This window comes from Scyliorhinus torazame, chromosome 1, assembly GCF_047496885.1.
Source record: "Scyliorhinus torazame isolate Kashiwa2021f chromosome 1, sScyTor2.1, whole genome shotgun sequence".
Classification (NCBI taxonomy): Eukaryota; Metazoa; Chordata; class Chondrichthyes; order Carcharhiniformes; family Scyliorhinidae; genus Scyliorhinus; species Scyliorhinus torazame.
In genome coordinates this window covers 13,614,661-13,637,855 of record NC_092707.1, presented here as the reverse complement: position 1 = coordinate 13,637,855, position 23,195 = coordinate 13,614,661, and positions in this window count along the sequence as shown.

The following is a 23,195-nucleotide window of genomic DNA, read 5'->3' as shown; positions in this document are numbered from 1 at the left end:
GTCTCCACCACACTCACAGACAGTACATTCCAGATCCTATCCACTCGCTGTGTGAATCTGTCTCCACCACGCTCGCAGACAGTACATTCCAGGATCTAACCACTCGCTGTGTGAATCTGTCTCCACCACACTCACAGACAGTGCATTCCAGATCCTATCCACTCGCTGTGTGAATCAGTCTCCACCACACTCACAGACAGTGCATTCCAGATCCTAACCACTCGCTGTGTGAATCTGTCTCCAACACACTCACAGACAGTACATTCCAGATCCGAACCACTCGCTGTGTGAATCTGCCTCCACCACACTCTCAGACAGTACATTCCAGATCCTAACCACTCGCTGTGTGAATCTGTCTCCACCACACTCACAGACAGTACATTCCAGATCCTAACCACTCACTGTGTGAATCTGTCTCCACCACACTCACAGGCAGTACATTCCAGATCCTAACCACTCGCTGTGTGAATCTGTCTCCACCACACTCACAGACAGTGTATTCCAGGATCTAACCACTCGCTGTGTGAATCTGTCTCCACCACACTCACAGACAGTGCATTCCAGATCCTAACCACTAGCTGTGTGAATCTGCCTCCACCACACTCACAGACAGTGTATTCCAGGTCCTAACCACTCGCTGTGTGAATCTGTCTCCACCACACTCACAGACAGTACATTCCAGATCCTAACCACTCGCTGTGTGAATCTGCCTCCAACACACTCACAGACAGTACATTCCAGATCCTAACCACTCGCTGTGTGAATCTGTCTCCACCACACTCACAGACAGTGTATTCCAGGATCTAACCACTCGCTGTGTGAATCTGTCTCCACCACACTCACAGACAGTACATTCCCGATCCTAACCACTCGCTGTGTGAATCTGTCTCCACCGCACTCACAGACAGTACATTCCAGATCCTTACCACTCGCTGTGTGAATCTGTCTCCACCGCACTCACAGACAGTACATTCCAGATCCTTACCACTCACTGTGTGAATCTGTCTCCACCACACTCTCAGACAGTACATTCCAGGATCTAACCACTCGTTGTGTGAATCTGTCTCCACCACACTCACAGACAGTGCATTCCAGATCCTATCCACTCGCTGTGTGAATCTGTCTCCAACACACTCACAGACAGTACATTCCAGATCCGAACCACTCGCTGTGTGAATCTGCCTCCACCACACTCTCAGACAGTACATTCCAGATCCTAACCACTCGCTGTGTGAATCTGTCTCCACCACACTCACAGACAGTACATTCCAGATCCTAACCACTCACTGTGTGAATCTGTCTCCACCACACTCACAGGCAGTACATTCCAGATCCTAACCACTCGCTGTGTGAATCTGTCTCCACCACACTCACAGACAGTGTATTCCAGGATCTAACCACTCGCTGTGTGAATCTGTCTCCACCACACTCACAGACAGTGCATTCCAGATCCTAACCACTAGCTGTGTGAATCTGCCTCCACCACACTCACAGACAGTGTATTCCAGGTCCTAACCACTCGCTGTGTGAATCTGTCTCCACCACACTCACAGACAGTACATTCCAGATCCTAACCACTCGCTGTGTGAATCTGCCTCCAACACACTCACAGACAGTACATTCCAGATCCTAACCACTCGCTGTGTGAATCTGTCTCCACCACACTCACAGACAGTGTATTCCAGGATCTAACCACTCGCTGTGTGAATCTGTCTCCACCACACTCTCAGACAGTACATTCCAGGATCTAACCACTCGTTGTGTGAATCTGTCTCCACCACACTCTCAGACAGTACATTCCAGGATCTAACCACTCGTTGTGTGAATCTGTCTCCACCACACTCACAGACAGTGCATTCCAGATCCTATCCACTCGCTGTGTGAATCTGTCTCCAACACACTCACAGACAGTACATTCCAGATCCGAACCACTCGCTGTGTGAATCTGCCTCCACCACACTCTCAGACAGTACATTCCAGATCCTAACCACTCGCTGTGTGAATCTGTCTCCACCACACTCACAGACAGTACATTCCAGATCCTAACCACTCACTGTGTGAATCTGTCTCCACCACACTCACAGGCAGTACATTCCAGATCCTAACCACTCGCTGTGTGAATCTGTCTCCACCACACTCACAGACAGTGTATTCCAGGATCTAACCACTCGCTGTGTGAATCTGTCTCCACCACACTCACAGACAGTGCATTCCAGATCCTAACCACTAGCTGTGTGAATCTGCCTCCACCACACTCACAGACAGTGTATTCCAGGTCCTAACCACTCGCTGTGTGAATCTGTCTCCACCACACTCACAGACAGTACATTCCAGATCCTAACCACTCGCTGTGTGAATCTGCCTCCAACACACTCACAGACAGTACATTCCAGATCCTAACCACTCGCTGTGTGAATCTGTCTCCACCACACTCACAGACAGTGTATTCCAGGATCTAACCACTCGCTGTGTGAATCTGTCTCCACCACACTCACAGACAGTACATTCCCGATCCTAACCACTCGCTGTGTGAATCTGTCTCCACCGCACTCACAGACAGTACATTCCAGATCCTTACCACTCGCTGTGTGAATCTGTCTCCACCGCACTCACAGACAGTACATTCCAGATCCTTACCACTCACTGTGTGAATCTGTCTCCACCACACTCTCAGACAGTACATTCCAGGATCTAACCACTCGTTGTGTGAATCTGTCTCCACCACACTCACAGACAGTGCATTCCAGATCCTATCCACTCGCTGTGTGAATCTGTCTCCACCACACTCACAGACAGTGCATTCCAGATCCTAACCACTCGCTGTGTGAATCTGTCTCCAACACACTCACAGACAGTACATTCCAGATCCTAACCACTCGCTGTGTGAATCCGCCTCCACCACACTCTCAGACAGTACATTCCAGATCCTAACCACTCGCTGTGTGAATCTGCCTCCACCACACTCACAGACAGCCATTCCAGATCTAACCACTTGCTGTGTGAATCTTTTAAAAAATAAATTTAGAGTACCCAATTTTTTTGTTATTGGTCCAATTAAGGGGCAATTTTGTGTGGCCAATCCATCTACCATGCACATCTTAGGTTGTGGGGGTGAAACCCATGCAGGCACAGGGAGAATGTGCAAACTCCATGCTGTGTTAATCTGTCCCCACCACACTCACAGACAGAACATTCTAGATCCTAACCACTCGCTGTGTGAATCTGCCTCCACCACACTCACAGACAGCCATTCCAGATCTAACCACTTGCTGTGTGAATCTGTCTCCACCACACTCACAGACAGTACATTCCAGATCCTAACCACTCGCTGTGTGAACCTGCCTCCAACACACTCACAGACAGTACATTCCAGATCCTAACCACTCGCTGTGTGAATCTGTCTCCACCACACTCACAGACAGTGTATTCCAGGATCTAACCACTCGCTGTGTGAATCTGTCTCCACCACACTCACAGACAGTACATTCCCGATCCTAACCACTCGCTGTGTGAATCTGTCTCCACCGCACTCACAGACAGTACATTCCAGATCCTTACCACTCGCTGTGTGAATCTGTCTCCACCACACTCTCAGACAGTACATTCCAGATCCTAACCACTCGCTGTGTGAATCTGCCTCCACCACACTCTCAGACAGTACATTCCAGATCCTAACCACTCGCTGTGTGAATCTGCCTCCACCACACTCTCAGACAGTACATTCCAGGATCTAACCACTCGTTGTGTGAATCTGTCTCCACCGCACTCACAGACAGTACATTCCAGATCCTAACCACTCGCTGTGTGAATCTGTCTCCACCACACTCACAGACAGTGCATTCCAGATCCTAACCACTCGCTGTGTGAATCTGTCTCCACCACACTCACAGACAGTGCATTCCAGATCCTAACCACTCGCTGTGTGAATCAGTCTCCACCACACTCGCAGACAGTACATTCCAGATCCTAACCACTCGCTGTGTGAATCTGCCTCCACCACACTCACAGACAGCCATTCCAGATCTAACCACTTGCTGTGTGAATCTTTTAAAAAATAAATTTAGAGTACCCAATTTTTTTGTTATTGGTCCAATTAAGGGGCAATTTTGTGTGGCCAATCCATCTACCATGCACATCTTAGGTTGTGGGGGTGAAACCCATGCAGGCACAGGGAGAATATGCAAACTCCATGCTGTGTTAATCTGTCCCCACCACACTCACAGATAGAACATTCTAGATCCTAACCACTCGCTGTGTGATTCTGCCTCCACCACACACTCAGACAGAACATTCCAGATCTTAATCAGTTGCTGCGTAAAAAACCTTGCCTCGCGTTGCAATCGCTTCTTTTGTCATTCAATGTAAATCTGTGTCCTCTGCCTCTCTCCCTTCTGCCAATGGGAACACTTTCTCTCTGCTCTGACCTGATGAGGTACCCTCAATAATGGCGCTTAGAGATTAAACTGTAAAGAAGGCTTTATTAGACTAATAACTATGCTGCAGCTAGAGACGAGAGCTGACTGCTACACAGACCATGAGGCAGCCCTTTATGTGTGGCTCCCAGATGGGCGGAGCCAGAGGCGGAGTCCCCAGGGTTCCAAGCCCGGTCTTAAAGGGGACATCACCTTACATGATGATAAGGCAATAAACGCTCATCACACCTGACCTCTCATGACCTTTGACACCTCCAGCAAAATCCCTCTCAACCGTGTCTTCTCCAAGGCGAACACTCAGCTTCTGCAGCCAACCTTGTAACAGTAGCCCCTTACCCTGGAACCATTCTCGCCAATCTTTTCTGTACTCTCTCGCTACACCCTTCCTAAAGTCCGGTGCCCAGAATTGGACACAATACTCCAGCTGAGGCTGAACCAGGTTTTTATAAAGGTTCATCGTCATTTCCGGGCTTGTCGACTCTTTGCCCCTTTTTCTAAAGTCCATGGTGTGCTACCCGACCAACTTTCTCAAACTGCCCTGACACCTGCAACGATTTGCCCAGTCAGCTGGCACCACCGCTGTGTCGAAGCAGAATTGGAAGATTTTGGCCATTCCTCTGCATTTTTCACCTTTACTTCCCTCCATATCCTCAGATGTATCCCATCCCATCCTCAGATGTATCCCATCCCCTTTATTAACTCCCACAGAGGCTGGATACCCTCAGCGCAGCACAAGACAAGTCAGTCCAGATTTCTGTCCTTAATGATAATAATGGGCCGAACAGTTGCCATACCAGGCTGTGATGCAGCCCGATAGGATGCTTTCTATGGTGCATCTGTAAAAGTTGGTAAGGGTTAATGTGGACATGCCGAATTTCCTTAGTTTCCTGAGGAAGTATAGGCGCTGATGTGATAATATTTGGCACTCTACCAATGTCACATAAAACTCCAGAAATGATCAGATCTTTGCTGTTCGAAGGATCTGTTAGTTTGTTCAGCGAATATTGGCTGAGAGATAAACACTGGCCTGCAAAGAACTCCCATGTTGTTCTCCCTCAAAATAATAATAATAATCTTTATTAATGTCGCAAGTAGGCTTACATTAACACTGCAATGAATTTACTGTGAAAATTCCCCAGTCTCCACACTCTGGCGCCTGTTCGGGGACACAGAGGGAGAATTCAGAATGTCCAATTCACCCATCAGCACGTCTTTCGGAGCTTGTGGGAGGAAACCGGAGCACCCGGAGGAAACCCACGCAGACACGCGGAGAACGTGCAGACTCCGCACAGACAGTGACCCAAACCGGGAATCGAACCTGGGACCCTGGCGCTGTTAAGCAACAGTGCTAACCACTGTGCTACCGCGCTGCCCTTCAGTTCTACAGAGGTAAATGTGACCCCACAATTCTCTGTCACAGGGGAAAAGGGGCTATCGAGTGACCCATCGCAGAAGTTATGAGCAAATTGAACATTTGGTGATGTAACATTTGGCTGGACGACAGAAGACAGAGGGTGGTTGTAGAGGGTTGTTTTTCAAACTGGAGGCCTGTGACCAGTGGTGTGCCTCAGGGATCGGTGCTGGGTCCACTGTTATTTGTGATTTATATTAATGATTTGGATGAGAATTTAGGAGGCATGGTTAGTAAGTTTGCAGATGACACCAAGATTGGTGGCACAGTGGATAGTGAAGAAGGTTATCTAGGATTGCAACGGGATCGTGATCAATTAGGCCAGTGGGCCGACGAATGGCAGATGGAGTTTAATTTAGATAAATGTGAGGTGATGCATTTTGGCAGATCAAATCAGGCCAGGACCTACTCAGTTAATGGTATGGCGTTGGGGAGAGTTATAGAACAAAGAGATCTAGGAGTACAGGTTCATAGCTCCTTGAAGGTGGAGTCGCAGGTGGACAGGGTGGTGAAGAAGGCATTCGGCATGCTTGGTTTCATTGGTCAGAACATTGAATACAGGAGTTGGGACGTCTTGTTGAAGTTGTACAAGACATTGGTACGGCCACACTTGGAATACTGTGTGCAGTTCTGGTCACCCTATTATAGAAAGGATATTATTAAACTAGAAAGAGTGCAGAAAAGATTTACTAGGATGTTGCCGGGACTTGATGGTTTGAGTTATAAGGAGAGGCTGGATAGACTGGGACTTTTTTCCCTGGAGCGTAGGAGGCTTAGGGGTGATCTTATAGAGGTCTATAAAATAATGAGGGGCATAGATAAGGTAGATAGTCAACATGTTTTCCCAAAGGTAGGGGAGTCTAAAACTGGAGAGATTCAGAAGGGCCCAGAGGAGCAATTTCTTCACTCAGAGGGTAGTGAGTGTCTGGAATGGGCTGCCAGAGGTAGTAGTAGAGGCGGGTACAATTGTGTCTTTTAAAAAGCATTTAGATAGTTACATGGGTAAGATGGGTATAGAGGGTTATGGGCCAAGTGCGGGCAACTGGGACCAGCTTAATGGTAAAAACTGGGCGGCATGGACTGGTTGGGCCGAAGGGCCTGTTTCCATGCTGTAAACTTCTATGATTCTATGATAACATTTAGAGGGTGGGCTTTACGTCATTCACAAAATCTGACTCGATCCCTTGTAATACTTACAGCTCTGTGAACCACTTCTGGTGCTAAGCCCATTGCTTATGTCGGTTAGTTACCTCCCTGTAAGCAGAAGATTATAATTTCCCTGACTCGGAAAGCAGACGATGCAGAATCCCTTGATGTAAGTCTCCTGATCAGGGCTGATCACCGGATTATCATGGGGAGAGGACATTTTACTGGTTAACAAGATTGACGGTGTATTCCAAGCTTGTGATGGGCTTTGGGGAAAGAAGACAGGTTTATGAAAGGATTATAGGATTGTGCGGAGCCAGTAATGCTTCCGATGTGACAGGCTGGCTGTGAAATGTACTCAGAAGTCAGATCTAGCACCTTATCAGCTGCAAGTTTGAGTCTGTAGGATCTCAGTGTAACGTGGCTTATTTACAGCAGATCAGTCAGGCAGGAACATGCACTCTCACTGCTCGATACTGCTTGTACTGCATGTGTGGGAGGCGTACCCATGAGGGTTTACATCCATTAATGGCACAGGTCACTGCTGGTGTCATCTCCAGAACATTACTTGCCTGATACATCATTACTTTTACACAATGAGTGCTTTGGAGTTGGAATCATTGTCTTTTAGGGTGTCGGGCATGGGTTAAATAGTAGCCTTTAAAAAGGGAATTGGGGGCAGCACGGTGGCGCAGTGGTTAGCACTGCTGCCTCATGACGCTGAGGACCTGGGTTCAAATCCCGGCCCTGTGTCACTGTCCGTGTGGAGTTTGCACATTCTCCCCGTGTTTGCGTGGGTTTCACCCCCACAACCCAAAGATGTGCAGGCTAGGTGGATTGGCCACGCTAAATTGCCCCTTAATTGGAAAAAATAATTGGGTACTCTAAATTTATACAAAAAAAAAGGGAATTGGAAATATACTGGGCTGGTTTAGCACAGGGCTAGATCGTTGGCTTTGAAAGCAGACCCAGGCAGGCCAACAGCGTGGTTCAATTCCCGTACCAGCCTCCCCGAACAGGCGCCGGAATGTGGCGACTAGGGGCTTTTCACAGTAACTTCATTTGAAGCCTACTTGTGACAATAAGCGATTTTCATTTCTAGGGGGTGTTTAGCACAGGGCTAAATCGCTGGCTTTGAAAGCAGACCAAGGCAGGCCAGCAGCACCGTTCAATTCCCGTAACAGCCACCCCGAACAGGCGCCGGAATGTGGTGACTAGGGGCCTTTCACAGTAACTTCACTTGAAGCCTACTTGTGACAATAAGCGATTTTCATTTTCATTTCATTTCACTTGAAGAAGAAGAAAATAAAGGTCGGCACAGTGGCGCAGTGGTTAGCACTGCTGCTTCATGGCGCCGAGGACCCGGGTTCGATCCTGGCCCCGGGTCACTGTCCGTGTGGAGTTTGCACATTCTCCCCGTGTCTGCGTGGGTCTCACCCCCACAACCCAAAGATGTGCAGGTTAGGTGGATTGGCCACGCTAAATTGCCCCTTAATTGGGAAAAATAGCAGCACAGTGGCACAGTTGTAGTGCTGCAGTCTCATGGCGCCGAGGTCCCAGGTTCGATCCCGGCTCTGGGTCGCTGTCCGTGTGGAGTTTGCACATTCTCCCCGTGTTTGTGTGGGTCTCACCCCCACAATCCAAAGATGTGCAGGGTAGGTGGATTGGCCACGCTAAATTGCCCTTTAATTGGAAAAATGAATTGGGTAGTCTAAATTAATTTTTTTTTAAATTGGGAAAAATAAAGTAAATACGCTTCCTGGCATCACCCCAAGCAATTTATCTCTAACTTTAAGAATGTGCCGCCCATTATTGATCCCGCCATCAGAGGAATCTCTGTATCTACCCTATCTCACCCTTTAAACATTTCATATACCTTCAGCAGTTCACCCCTAAACCTTTTAAACTCAAGGCTATGCAAGCCAGCTTTCTACAATCTGCCCTCATAACTTTTTAAAAATAAATTTAGAGTACCCAATTCATTTTTCCAATTAAGGGGCAATTTAGCGTGTTCAATCCACCTACCCTGTACATCTTTGGGTTGTGGGGGCGAAACCCACGCAGACAAGGGGAGAATGTGCAAACTCCACACGGACAGTGGCCCAGGGCCGGGATCGAATGCCCTTTTAGCAACAGTGCCATCCTGCTGACCCTGTACTGCGGCCACCCCCAAGGTCAATACCTCCTTCGCTGAAGTATGTTGGTCAGAATTGAATGTGGTCATTCCAGATGGGGCCTGAACAAGAATATTTTCCACATTTAGGGATAGGGCGGGGGGAGTGGTCCCAGGTAGGCCGCTCTTTCAGAGGGTCAGTGCAGACGGGATGGGCCGAATGGCCTTCTTCTGCACTGTAGGGATTCCATGGATTTCGGACAGGTAAGCAAAGGAGGACCTATTAGGAATAAAATCTAGCAAAGCAGTTGATCTTATTCTTAAAGACAGGGGAAGGGTTTTTTTCATATTGATTCCACTGATTGGTGAGGTCTGTTCTTCGTTTCTTATGCATGAAACATTTGGATTTGGATTTGTTTTATTGTCGCGTGCACCGAGGTCCAATGAAAAGTATTGTTCTGCGTATAGTCCAGACAGATCGTTCCATACATGAAAAAATATATGACATACCATAAATACCGAACGTAAATACATCGGGTGAAGCATACAGAGTGTAGTACTACTCAGTAGAGGCGATGTGTGGAGAGATCAGTTCAGTCCATAAGAGGGTCGTTTAGGAGTCTGGTGACAGTGGGGAAGAAGCTGTTTTTGAGTCTGTTCGTGCGTGTTCTCAGACTTCTGGATCTCCTGCCCGATGGAAGAAGTTGGAAGAGTGAGTAAGCCGGGTGGGCGGGATCTTTGATTATGCTGCCCGCTTTCCCCAGGCAGCGGGAGGTGTAGACAGAGTCAATGGATGGGAGGCAGGTTCGTGTGATGGACTGGGCGGTGTTCACGACTCTCTGAAGTTTCTTGCGGTCCTGGGCCGAGCAGTTGCCATACCAGGCTGTGACGCAGCCCGATAGGATGCTTTCTATGGTGCATCTGTAAAAGGTGATAAGAGTCAATGTGGACATGCCGAATTTCCTTAGTTTCCTGAGGAAGTATAGGCGCTGTTGTGCTTTCTTGGTGGTAGCGTCAACGTGGGTGGACCAGGACAGATTGTTGGTGACTTGCACACCTAGCTGACGACCATCTCCACCTCGGCCCCGCTGATGCAGACAGGGGTGTGCATGATACTTAAAAGGAACATTTTAGCGTGAGGAGGAAGACTTGTGTTGAACCGGAATCGCGCGTGAGAAGTGGATCTGGGTGCTGGATTTGCTGCAACCGAAACTTAACTTCCTCCCCGTTGGTTTGCAGTCCCCTTGAGAGTAGGGGGGCGGGGGCATGGTGTGGGCGAGGGGGGTGCGAAACAAGGTCCTACACCAGCTAACGAGCAATCAACAATCAGGTCAGAAAAACATCCACTCTCGTCCTTTTGGGAAACGCAGCCGCCTATTCACACACAGCAGCAGTGACAGCAACCAGCTGATCTGTTTACGTGACATGAGTTAAGACGCCATTTCATCTGGATGGCAGCACCTCCGAGCGTCAGATTTTATTTCCGAGCTGGTCCCCGGAGTGGGATTTGAAACCCCCAAACCTCCTGAGTCAGAAGTGAGAATACTGCACATTGAGACATGACTAACACAGAGGAGCGCAAGAACAGAGTGGCGAGAGAAAATGAACAAGAAATCGGGGTGGGGGCGATTCTCCGAGCCCCGCGCCGGGCTGGAGAATCGCCGCCACGACGTCGGCGCGTTTGCCGCGGCACAGGCCGCGGGCCACTGGAATTGGCGGGGCTGCCGATTCCCCGGCCCGGATGGGGCGAGCGGATATGACAGAGTCCCGCCGGCGCCATTCGCTCCTGGTCGCTGCCAGCGAGAACTCTGCGCGAACGGTCGTGGGGCGGCCTGTGGGGCAGGAGGGGGGGCTCCTTCACCGGGCCGGCCTCTCACCCCCCCCGGGCCTACTTCCCTGCGCGGCCGACCCCTGAACACCGACGCCATGTTGAGTCGGGGCCGGCGCGCTTAAGACGTCCCCCGCGCATGCGCAGGTTGGCGAGGTGCCCATTTGGCGCTGAGAAAGGAGGCTGGAGTGGCGTAAACCACGCCAGCGCTGTGCTGGCCACCTGTGGGCGTCGAGCATAGCGGGTGGGGGTTTTGGCCCATGAGGATATTGAGGGTGGGGAAGATGGAGGGATGGGGGAGATGGAGGGATGGGGATGAAGATGGGGGATATGGGGAAGATGGAGGAATGGGGGAGATGGAGGGATGGGGATGAAGATGGGGGATATGGGGAAGATGGAGGGATGGGGAGATGGAGGGACGGGGATGAAGATGGGGGATATGGGGAAGATTGAGGGATGGGGGAGATGGAGGGATGGGGATGACGATTGGAATGGAGGAGGTGGGGATTGGGGAAATGAAGGAAATGGGAAGTTGACAACACGGACCTTTGGAAGTCAACAAGGGTCCTGGTTTATAATAATAATAATACCCTTATGTTCACCACCCTCCTCTACTGTCGCGACCTGGACTGTCTACCGACGACACGTTAAGATCCTTGAGAGCTTCCATCAGTGGTGCTGGCATCGAATCCCAGGGAACAAATGGGAGGATTGCCAGAGCAATGCTGGCATCCGCCATGAAGCTGCATCTACTGGCATCAAAGATCTGCTCCTGTGGAACTACCTCTGATGGACTGGCCATTGCGTCCTGATGCCCAGGAACCGCCTCCCTCGGCAGGTTATTTTCTCGCAGCTCTCTGATGCCCAACACTCTCAGGGTGGCCAGAGGAAAAGGTATCAGGATACAATCAAGGCTGCTGTAAAACGGGGATGTCATCAGTTCAAGAAGGTAGCTCACCACCACCTTCTCAAGGGCAATTAGGCATCGATGATAAATGCTGATGTTGAAGGCTGTGAGCTCCAGAGACTGACTGTCTGGAAGGGCTTTGGAAGAGTCTCCCTCCCCCTCAGAGTGAGACCCACTGACCTCTTTCCCAATGCTGGAGAAATGCTCCACCCACCTGCACTGGAGCCCAGGCCGAAGGTTGGGTAATAGACAGCCAGGAATCACCCAATCAGGTAACTGAGCTTGTTTGCTTTCTAATTGGCTGCGGGAAGGTGTGACACCGCAAGGAGAGAGAGGTGACCAATGGCAGGAGTGTGGAGGCGGGGCAGTTGTGATGAAACCTCCAGGAATACACCCCGCCAGAGTTGGCAACGCTAATGTGACAGTTTACATTGTGAGGTTCAAAGAAAGACATTTTGTGGTCAATGCTTCACTGAAGAATGCCACGGGAAGGGTGCAGGGCCTGCTGACCCCAGCGAATCAAGATACGTCTGTCTATCGCCACCTGAGGATTGGCTATGTGAACAGCGGACCTTCCCCGGGATCAAGGACCCCAGGAAGGAAAACCCTTCGCCCCCGAGAGCTGCTGGCCAATCAGAATTCCACTGAGAATCGAAGATCACCACGTTTGTCTAATTTGGGATGTTTAAGGATTAAAAGGTTTAATAGGCCCAGAGAGAGAAACTATTTCCTCGTGGTGGTGGGGGGGGTTCTCCGATTAGTTATTGGAACTGGAGAAGAAACGTCAAATCTTCCAACAGGTTGAGAACTGGCAAATAATATTCATCACAGGGAACCCTAAATTGTGGCTTTATTGCATCCCCACTGTGCCTTTGCTCATCAGATCAATCCTTAATAACTTCTAACCTGTTTTTCAGCAAATGGAATATGAGATGTTGCTTGAAAACCCATTAAACACCATTTGTAAATTATCTGTGATAAATTATGAATTTATTCTAAATTAATCTTTTATGAAGACCATTTATAACATATAATATTTAATATAACATATAAATATTCATTGTGCCGATGCAGGCTTAACAGATTGCTGCGATTTAGCTCATTAGAGTTTCAGTTATATGAAAAAGAACAGACCTAATAGTGTGCATAATATACATGGCCTTAAAGGGACAGGCCACTTATATAATACCCCGGTTTAGCAGCAGAATAACGTTCGTATGATACTTGATATTATGTTCCCATACTTGTAAAAGAGGATCTTGCTCCATGTACCATGACATTGGGGGCCCGACCAAACAACTCGGGGCGTGGCGAGACCATTAAATCTCGTGAGAGGCTTCTCTTCAAGATTTACGATGATTGGGACGCCTCGCAGGATCTAACCAGTGATGGCGAAATCCAAATTTGCATATTTAAGTGATCAGTTAGGCTCACTTCAATATGTCGTTGCCAGATCCTCCCAAGACCCAGGATTGAACGCCCGTACCTGGGTTACCTCACCAAGGCGGCGTTTGGCACCATGCCGCCTGGGGGGGCCTCCCAGGGTTTTGGAGGATCCCGGATGGTCGGGCTCTGGGCAGGGTGGTATCCTGGCACTCCCACTGCCAGCCTGACACCTTGGCATGGCCACTTGGGCACCTTGGCACTGCCACCTGAGCACCTTAACACTGCTACCTGGACACCATGGCACTGCTACATGGGCATCTTAACAATGCCACCTGGGCACCTTGGCACTGCCACCTGGGCACCTTGGCACTGCCACCTGGGCACCGTGGCACTGCCACCTGGACACCTTGGCACTGCCATCCGGGCACCTTGACACTGCCACCTGGCCACCTTGGCACTGCCACCTGGGCACTGCCAGGGTGTCTGAGTGGCATTGCCAGACTGGCAGGGACACTGCTAGGTTGCCAGGCTGGCAGTGCCAAGGTGCCCAGGTGGCAGGTTGGCACCGCCAGGGTTCGAGCCCGAGGGTGTCCTGCCTTTATGAGGTGGGCTGAGTGATTGCTCGAGGACCCCCTAACAGGTACGCTGGGGTGCTGGGGGGGGGGGCCTGGAGGCCATGGTGGGGGGGTCCAGTAATCAGGGCAGCATTTAAAAATGAGGGTAAGTGCGGCCATGGCGGGGGATTCCTCGCCATGGCCCAAAAAACAGTCGCATTTGATAACGGCGCCATTCTTGCCGCTGTAGCCACCGAGAAACATCCCACTAAACAAGACTCTTTTTTCCCCCATTAAATTGTCCCCTGGAACAATGCTGCCTCTATTGTTTAGGAACTTGTTTGAGCTCTTTGATGATGTAACAGGGAGGGTTGATGAAGGTAATGTTGTTGATGTGGTGTACATAGACGTCCAAAACCCCCGCCCAGGGGGTTCCCGATGGCGTGGGCAGGTTTCAATGGGAAACCCCATTGACAAGTGGCGGGAAGAGGGAATTGTGCTGCCAGCGAATGGCACTGCCGAGAAACAAGCGGCTGGGAGAACGGAGAATCCCGCCTATTGGGTGCAATTCTAAAGCAGGAGCAGGAGCAGGGGGCCCGGGGTGTGTACCTAAATCATTGAAGGGGACAGGACAGGCTGAAAGTGTGGTTGATAGTATATTATGAGATGGCCTTTACGTTCATTTGGGAGGATATCAATTTAACATCCCACCTGAATGGCAGCACCTCCAACAAAGTAGCACTGCAGTTTGGGGATGTCGGCCTAGGCTTCATGCTCAGGTGTCTGTAGTGTGGCTCAAACCCACAAGCTTCTGGGTCAGCTGCAGTGAAAGTCCTACCCACTGAGACACGGTACAGGAGCCAGTGTTTGAGTCAAGATTGATCTCCCTCAATTGCTGGGAATACTTGGACCAAGTGTTACATCCACAGCGGTGCTAAAATGCCATAGGGAAAAACTTGGGGTTACACATAGGAAAAGTGAGTTTCAGTGCAATTACGGGGCAGCACGGTAGCACAGTGGTTAACGCTGTGGCTTCACAGCGCCAGGGTCCCCGGTTCGATTCCCTGTTGGGTCACTGTCTGTGCGGAGTCTGCACGTTCCCCCCGTGTCTGCGTGGGTTTCCTCCGGGTGCTCCGGTTTCCTCCCACAGTCCAAAGACGTGCAGGTTAGGTGGATTGGCCATGATAAATTGCCCTTAGTGACCAAAAAGGTTCGGAGGGTGATTGGGTTATGGGGATAGGGTGGAAGTGAGGGCTTAAGTGGGTCGGTGCAGACGTGATGGGCCGAATGGCCTCCTTCTGCACTGTATGTTCTATGTACTGACGGCAGTAGGTATAATGGTAACTGCCATAGAGGAACTTACCAGCGGGGGTCCTGTACGGGTGACACGGTTGCATAGTGGTTAGCACTGTTGCTTCACAGCACCAGGGTCCCCCGTTCGATTCCTGGTTTGGGTGACTGTCTGTGCGGAGTCTGCATGTTCTCCCACCTCCATGAAACACGTGCTGTTAGGTGAATTGGACATTCTGAATTCTCCTGCAGTGTACCCGAACAGGCGCCAGAATGTGGCGACGAGGGGCTTTTCATAGTAACTTCATTGCAGTGTTAATGTAAGCCCACTTGTGACAATTATTGTTATTAAATGGGGGCGGCATGTGGCGCAGTGGTTAGCACTGGGACTGCGGCGCTGAGGTCCCAGGTTCGATCCCGTCCCCGGGTCACTGCCCGTGTGGAGTTTGCACATTCTCCCCGTGTCTGCGCGGGTCTCACCCCCACAACCCAAAGATGTGCAGGGCAGGTGGATTGCCTCTGAATTGGAAAAGGAAAAAAATAATTAGCTACTCTAAATTTATTTTAAAAAAATTAATTGCAGTGTGTCAAAAGTATAAACCAGCTTTCATTCCAAATATGAAAATAGAAATTTATAATGTGAAAAATTGAACATGGAGGTGGAGTGTAACACTTAGGGACTGGGAAAATATTTTGTGTTTGGTCTGTTCATTGATCGTCGATCATTGATTTATGTAAATAAATAAATAATTTTTATTAGTGTCACAAGTGGGCTTACATTAACACCTCAATGAAGTTACTGTGAAAAGCCCCTCGTTGCCACATTCCAGCGTCTGTTTGGGTACACCGAGGGAGAATTCCTGCAATTAAAAATATTGAAAAGCAAAATGACTGCAGCAAATTCAATTGGAGCAAAATTTAATTGTGCACTGTCAGAGGGACCTGTCACAGCAGTTGGCTGTAACAGTTGATTCATAATTCTGAGCATCATTTAATTGGTCCTTTATTGTTGCTGAAAAATGCTAAACCTTCCAGTCAAAAGTCTGCTGCCTGTTTTAAGCATGTAATTACTTCCCCAACTCTCGCTGGCTCAAGAGGCAGTGACGAAAAGGGAAGGAGTTCTCGCAGTTGAACTTGTGTAGCCTTAGCCATTGGAGACCGACAGTCACTTAATCATTGGGGAGTGAGCGGATTAAGGGGCATTGTGTGAAGTGAGGCCATTCAACCAGAAATGAGAATGTTCTCATTGTTCACAGTGACGGAGGTGACAGGCCCACAGACTCTGAGACACTATCTGAAGCTGAAAATTAAAGGGGTTTTATTTTAATGCTATCCATTGTGTTTTTTGTTTTAATGGCTGCAATTTAAAGGGGCTTTTGTGCAAATTGTTGCTTTCTGAATCTGTGCGTCCTCAGGGTAACCCAAATCCTGCGAGGGTAACATATAGCTCAATGCTCCAAATCCAGGATGGAGGGCAAGTTCAGCAACTCCTCGAGAGCTATTACAAAGACTTGGCTGAAGGACAGACTGGGCAGCTTAACATTCAGTTGGAGAGCTCGTTCGCACTTTATCTACTATAGATTGATAAACAAAATGTATTATAGACTCTGCAAGGGCAGCATGGTGGCACAGTGGTTAGCACTGATGTCTCACGGCGCCGAGGTCCCAGGTTCGATCCCAGCCCTGGGTCACTGTCTGAGTGGAGTTTACACATTCTCCCCGTGTCTGCATGGGTTTCACCCCTGTAGTGTTACCTGCGTGGTCGATAACACGTGTTACTCAATCCTTGGCTGGTGGTGAGGTCCTCTGAATCTTGTTGAAGAAGACTCGAACTCGTCCAGTAACAACAAAGGTTTATTGAGTAACTATAACTATTAATGCGTGAGTTCTTTACCTTAACATGGGAACTAGGAATTGGATAACAAGATTTAACAATTGTAACTAAATGTAACTCCACTAACTATCTGTGTGATTCTGATGTTTCCCTGTTCACAGCACACCGGAGAGAGACAGAGACCCCGTGTGGCTGCCCTTTATACCCCTGTTGGTCCAGCCCCCTGGTGATCATGTGGTGCTGCTATCTACCCATTAACCCCTTGTGTGCATGCACCTACAGAGATCACCACATCTCCCCCTTTTTAATGTGCTACAGGTTTTCTGTATGGTGTAACGAAAACTAAACAAACCTAATGAATTAAGTCAACTGGGAACAGATAAAACAAGTAACGCTGTGTACAGAATGGGATGGTATTAATGACTGTACAAAGTCAATCAACATTCAAAAAGTCCAATTCTAACGAAAAGCTTTGTGAGTCCAGACTGTAGCGTTTGATCAGGTGGGCTGATCCTCTCGCCTGTCGTTGAGGTGGCAGTGTTTCTGTCGCCATGTCGTTGTGACCGTCAGTGTTTATGTGTGTCCGCGAGGACATCGTGAGACATCGGAATGGTCGAAGTAAGTTGACGTTAGTAGCGGACTTTCTTTTGTGCTTGCAGTGTTGACCCCGTATGTCATCTTTTTTGCAGCTGGGTTGGGTGATTGCTGCGGCGCAGACACGAAATCACGAGATCTGATGTTGTTGTTGTGGTTTTGTTCACTGCTTTGACCAACAGCGGGTAGACATTTAATGTCTGCTGCTGGCTGCTCATACAAGGCAGAGAGGCCGTCATAGTCTTCCTCGTTCACGGCTGTCGCTCCGGAGTCGTCGCTTGTGGCCATTCTGGAGCCTGTCAATGAGCTCGCTATGGAGGCCGGTATCACTCCCTCAGTGGAGTCAATCTGTGCTCTCTACGTGGCGTCGCCTTCTGCTAGGATATATGACATGTGGTTGTCATCCATTTTGTTGACGAGCTGCCATGTCGTCATGGTACTGGATTCTCCCACCATGAGACTGGTATGGGACTTGGCAGCCATGTTGCTGCTGCAATGACCATCAGATCCGGAGAACTGATCCATGGCTGGGTGGCATTCGTCAGCGAGCAAATCATCGCTTCTTGTCAAGGATGTGTCACGGTGCTCTACTTGTCCAATGAGGAACTCATCCCCTGAGTAATCATCGTCAATGAACAAATCTTTTGCTATGGATTTGTCATTGTGCTCTTCTCTTTGGGTGTTGCAAACGGTATGTTTCAGGGTGCTGCGGCAGTGATCTTTAACTGTAAGTGGAGGCTCAAGCTTCATTCTGTCGCTGGGGAAAATAATTTTTTGTTTTGAGACTTTAAACCCCTTTTTGTTCACTTTCGAGCATTTTGGATGAGGCTTGGTGATGTCAGGTTCCTCCGTGACTGTGACCATGTCCACACCGTAGGAGTCATCATAGGCAAGGTCATCGTTTTCGAACAGGTAATCACTGAATATTGGTTGGCGGTCCATAGATGCCACGTTCCGAACGTCGCAGGGTCTTAGTTGTTGTCCCGTGGAAGTCATCTGTAGCACAGCTCGACATTTGAAGGCATAGTGGTTGTACTTTCCACACCTCAGGCACTGTTTGCCATAAGCTGGACATTGCCCTTTTAAGTGGGCGTGTCCGCAGTTATGACACGTCATGACGCCATCCTGGCACGTTCGCGCATGCGCAAAAGCGTTCTCAGCCGGTTCCAGTCTCCGTGCGAACTGCGCATGTGTGTGGGCCACTCGCAGATTCGCGTGCGCGGGATTGCCGGGGGAGGAGCGCCTTCGAGAAGCCTGGGCCACCATTTTGACTGCTCCAACCTCGTGGTGGAGGCCTTGGTCCCGCTAAGTAAACTGTTGATATTGTGCTCCAGTGATTTCATGAGCAGAACATAGTTGTGTAGCCATTTCAAGATCAAGATTTTTGTGCTGAAGGAGAGATTTTCTGAGTCTCTCATCAGAAATGCCACTGACAATCTGGTCTCTGATGAGGGAGTCACGGAGGGTCTCATAATTACAGGATTGGGCCAGCAGCTTTAAGTCAGTGAGAAAGCTGCTGAATGATTCTCCTGGTCTTTGTATACACCTGGTGAACTTGAAGGGTTCAAATGTTTCATTCACCTCCGATTTGCAGTGGGTATCGATTTTTAAAATAATTGTGTCCCACTTATTCTTATCCTCCCCTTCGGCATAGGTAAATGAGTTATATATCTCCCTGGCCGGTTTCCCTGCCGCAGCTAAGAGGTATGCAATCTTTTTTTAATCTGGCGTAGCGGGCATGTCCTTAACTTCCAGAAACAACTTAAACTGTTGCAGGAAAATCTTCCAATTATACTGGAGATTACCAGAGGTTCTGAGGTGTTCTGGAAGTGATTCCACCTTACCGGTTTGTGCCCGAGAGATCCGAGTGTAGCGATGCCTTCCTTGGCCGAATATCTTATCCGAGTTTTTTCTTTTTTTTGTTTTCTTTTGTCTGTCGAACCTAAGCTAGCTAGTTTCTATTTTCGTTGTTAAGGCCAACACATTCCGTGGTACCATGTAGTGTTAGCTGCGTGGTCGATAACACGTGTTACTCAATCCTTGGCTGATGGTGAGGTCCTCTGAATCTTGTTGAAGAAGACTCAAACTCGTCCAGTAACAACAAAGGTTTATTGAGTAACTATAACTATTAATGCGTGAGTTCTTTACCTTAACATGGGAACTAGGAATTGGATAACAAGATTTAACAATTGTAACTAAATGTAACTCCACTAACTATCTATGTGATTCTGATGTTTCCCTGTTCACAGCCCACCCGAGAGAGAGACAGAGACCCCGTGTGGCTGCCCTTTATACCCCTGTTGGTCCAGCCCCCTGGTGATCATGTGGTGCTGCTATCTACCCATTAACCCCTTGTGTGCATGCACCTACAGAGATCACCACAACCCCCACAACCCAAAGATGAGCAGGGTAGGTGGATTGGCCACGCTAAATTGCCCCTTAATTGAAAAAAATGAATTGGGTACTCTCAATTTATTTTAAAAAAGACTCTGCAAATAAACTTTGTGATTATATTCCGTAAACAGAGGATTACAATTTTGAGGAGGAGAGAAAAAGAGAAGGAGAACCATTATATTTGCTTTGTGATCGAGTCATAATTTGGCATGAGAACAGATCATTTGTTAAAACATGGAGAATAGGTCGAAATGTTTACTTCACCGAGATCTTCTGGAGGCAACTGAACAGATCACTGAGTTTAAATTGCTTTATCAGCTATGCTTATTACCAACAACAATTTAATTTAAAAAGCACCTTTAGTGTAATAAAATGACCCAAATCGCTGTGCAGAAACATATGAACAAAAATTGACACTGAACCACGTAAGGAGATATTGGGCGAGGTTTCCATGGCCTGTTAGCCGCAGGTGCAAATCCCATTATGGCCACTCACACTCGCGACAGGGCCATCATGGGATTTGTGGCGGTAGGATCTCAGTTTGAGGGGCGGGGGAACTTCATTTAGCAATGTATAAAAGGTCAGCCATTAAGGCACTGACCGGGAGGAGTTCCGGGGGTCTACCGGGAAGTGTATATCCCGTAATTTTGAATAAATCAAAGTTCTTTATTTTACTCGGTGTGGACTACCTGAGTCCTTATTTAAACCACCATTTTCTGCCCTCACTTCATAGAGTCATAGAATTTACAGTGTAGAAGAAGGCCATTCAGCCTCTTTGGAAGGCGAAACGGAGGCATGGACAATTTTCTAAAGGGGGAGATGCTTAGGAAATCAGAAGCACAAAGGGACTTGGGAGTCCTTGTTGACCATTCTCTTAAGGTTATCGCGCAGGTTTAGTCGGTCGTTACGAAGGCAAATACAATGTTCGCATTCATGTGAAGAGGGCTAGAATACACGACCAGGGATGCACTTCTGAGGCCACATAAGGCTCAGGTCAGACCCCATTTGGAGTATTGTGAGCAGTTTTGGGCCCCGTATCTAAGGAAGGATGCGCTGGTCTTGGAAAGGGCCCAGAGGAGATTCACAAGAACGATCCCAGGAATGAAGAGCTTGTCGTATGAGGAACGGTTGAGGATTCTGGGTCTGTACTCGTTGGAGTTTTCTTATTGAAAACTCCAATGAACTCCAATTCAAGATTACGGGATATACACTTCCCGGTAGACCCCTACCGGAACTCCTCCCGGTCAGTGCCTTAATGGCTGACCTTTTATACATTGCTAAATGAAGTTCCCCCGCCCCTCAAACTGAGATCCTACCGCCACAAATCCCATGATGGCCCTGTCGCGAGTGTGAGTGGCCATAATGGGATTTATGAGGGATCTTATTGAAACTTACAGGATACTGCGAGGCCTGGATAGAATGGACGGGAAGAGGATGTTTTCCATTTGTCGGAAAAACTAGAAGCAGAGGCCACAATCTCAGTCTAAAGGGATGATCCTTAAACAGAGATGAGGGGGAATTTCTTCAGCCAGAGGGTGGTGAATCTGTGGAACTCTTTGCCGCAGAAGGCTGTGGAGGCCAATTCACTGAGTGTCTTTAAGACAGAGATAGATAGGGGGCGAGATTCTCCGACCCCCCGCTGGGTCGGAGAATCGCCGGGGGCTGGCGTGAATACCGCCCCCGCTGGTTGCCGAAGTCTCCGGCACCGGAGATTCGGCGGGAGCGGGAATCGCGCTGCGCCGGTTGGCGGGCCCCCCCACGCGATTCTCCGGCCCGGATGGGCCGACGTCCCGCCGCTAAAATGCCTGTCCCGCCGGCGTAAATTAAACCACCTACCTTACCGGCGGGACAAGGCAGCGCGGGCGGGCTCCGGGGTCCTGGGGTGGGGTGCAGGGCGATCTGGCCCTGGGGGGTGCCCCCACGGTGGCCTGGCCCGCGATCGGGGCCCACCGATCCACGGGCGGGCCTGTGCCGTGGGGGCACTCTTTCCCTTCCGCCTCCGCCACGGTCTCTACCATGGCGGAGGCAGAAGAGACTCCCTCCCTGCGCATGCGTGGGAAGCTGTCAGCGGCCGCTAATGCTCCCGCGCATGCGCCGCCCGGAGATGTCATTTCCGCGCCAGCTGGCGGGGCGGAAATTCGTCCGGCGCCGACCTAGCCCCTTAAGGTTGGGGCTCGGCCCCCAAAGATGTGGAGCATTCCGCACCTTTGGGGCGGCGCGATGCCCGTCTGATTTGCGCCGTTTTGGGCGCCAGTCGGCGGACATCGCGCCGTTTCCGGAGTATTTTGCCCAGGTTCTTTGGTAATAAGGGGATCAGGGATTATGGGGAGAAGGCAGGAGAATGGGGATGAGAAAAATATCAGCCATGATTGAATGGCGGAGCAGACTCGATGGGCTGAGTGGCCTAATTCTGCTCCTCTGTCTTATGGTCTTATGGGCCATCGAGTCCACTTCCGCTCAGTGGTGACACTTCCACATCTGAGTCAGTCGGTGCAGAAACATGAGCACAGTATCCAGGCTCGGGCAGTACTGTGGGGGTGAAACACTGTTCGAGCTCTCATCTTCTGTATGAGACATTAAACCAAGGACGTGTCTACCCTCTCAGGTGAACATGATAGATCTCATAGGCAACTATTTCAAAGGGGATGTGATGGCGTAATGGGACTGTCATTGGACTTCTAACCTAGATACCCAGGAGAATGCCAGGGTTGAATTCCACCATGTCAGACGGAGAAATCTGGGGCGGGATTCTCCGACCCCCCGCCGGGTTGGAGAGTCGGCGGGGGGCGCCCGCCCTCCCCCGGCGCCGGTTGGCGGCCTCCCCCCGTCGAATCTCCGGCCCGCGATGGGCCGAGTTCCCGCTTGTTTTTGCCGGGTTCCGCCGGCGTAAATCAGGGACGATCCCCACCGGCGGGACCCAGCTCCGTGGCCGGCCTCGGGGTCCTCGGGAGGGGTGGGGGTGGGTGGGCGCGGGGCGATTTGGCCCCGGGGGGTGCCTCCACGGTGGCCTGGCCCGTGGTCGGGGCCCCACCGATCCGCGGGCGGGCCTGTGCCGTGGGGGAACTCTATTCCTACGTGCCGGCCATGTAAGCCTCCGAAATGGCCGGCGCGTAGGTGAACCCCCCCCGCGCATGCGCGGGGATGACATCAGCAGACGCTGACGCTCCCGCGCATGCGTGGACTCGTGCCGGCCAGCAGAGTCCCTTCGGCCCCGGCTGTCGTGGCACCAAAGGGCTTCCATGCCAGCCGGTGGGGCGCAAACCGCTCCGGCGCCGTCTTAGTCCCTGACGGTGTGGAGGATTCCG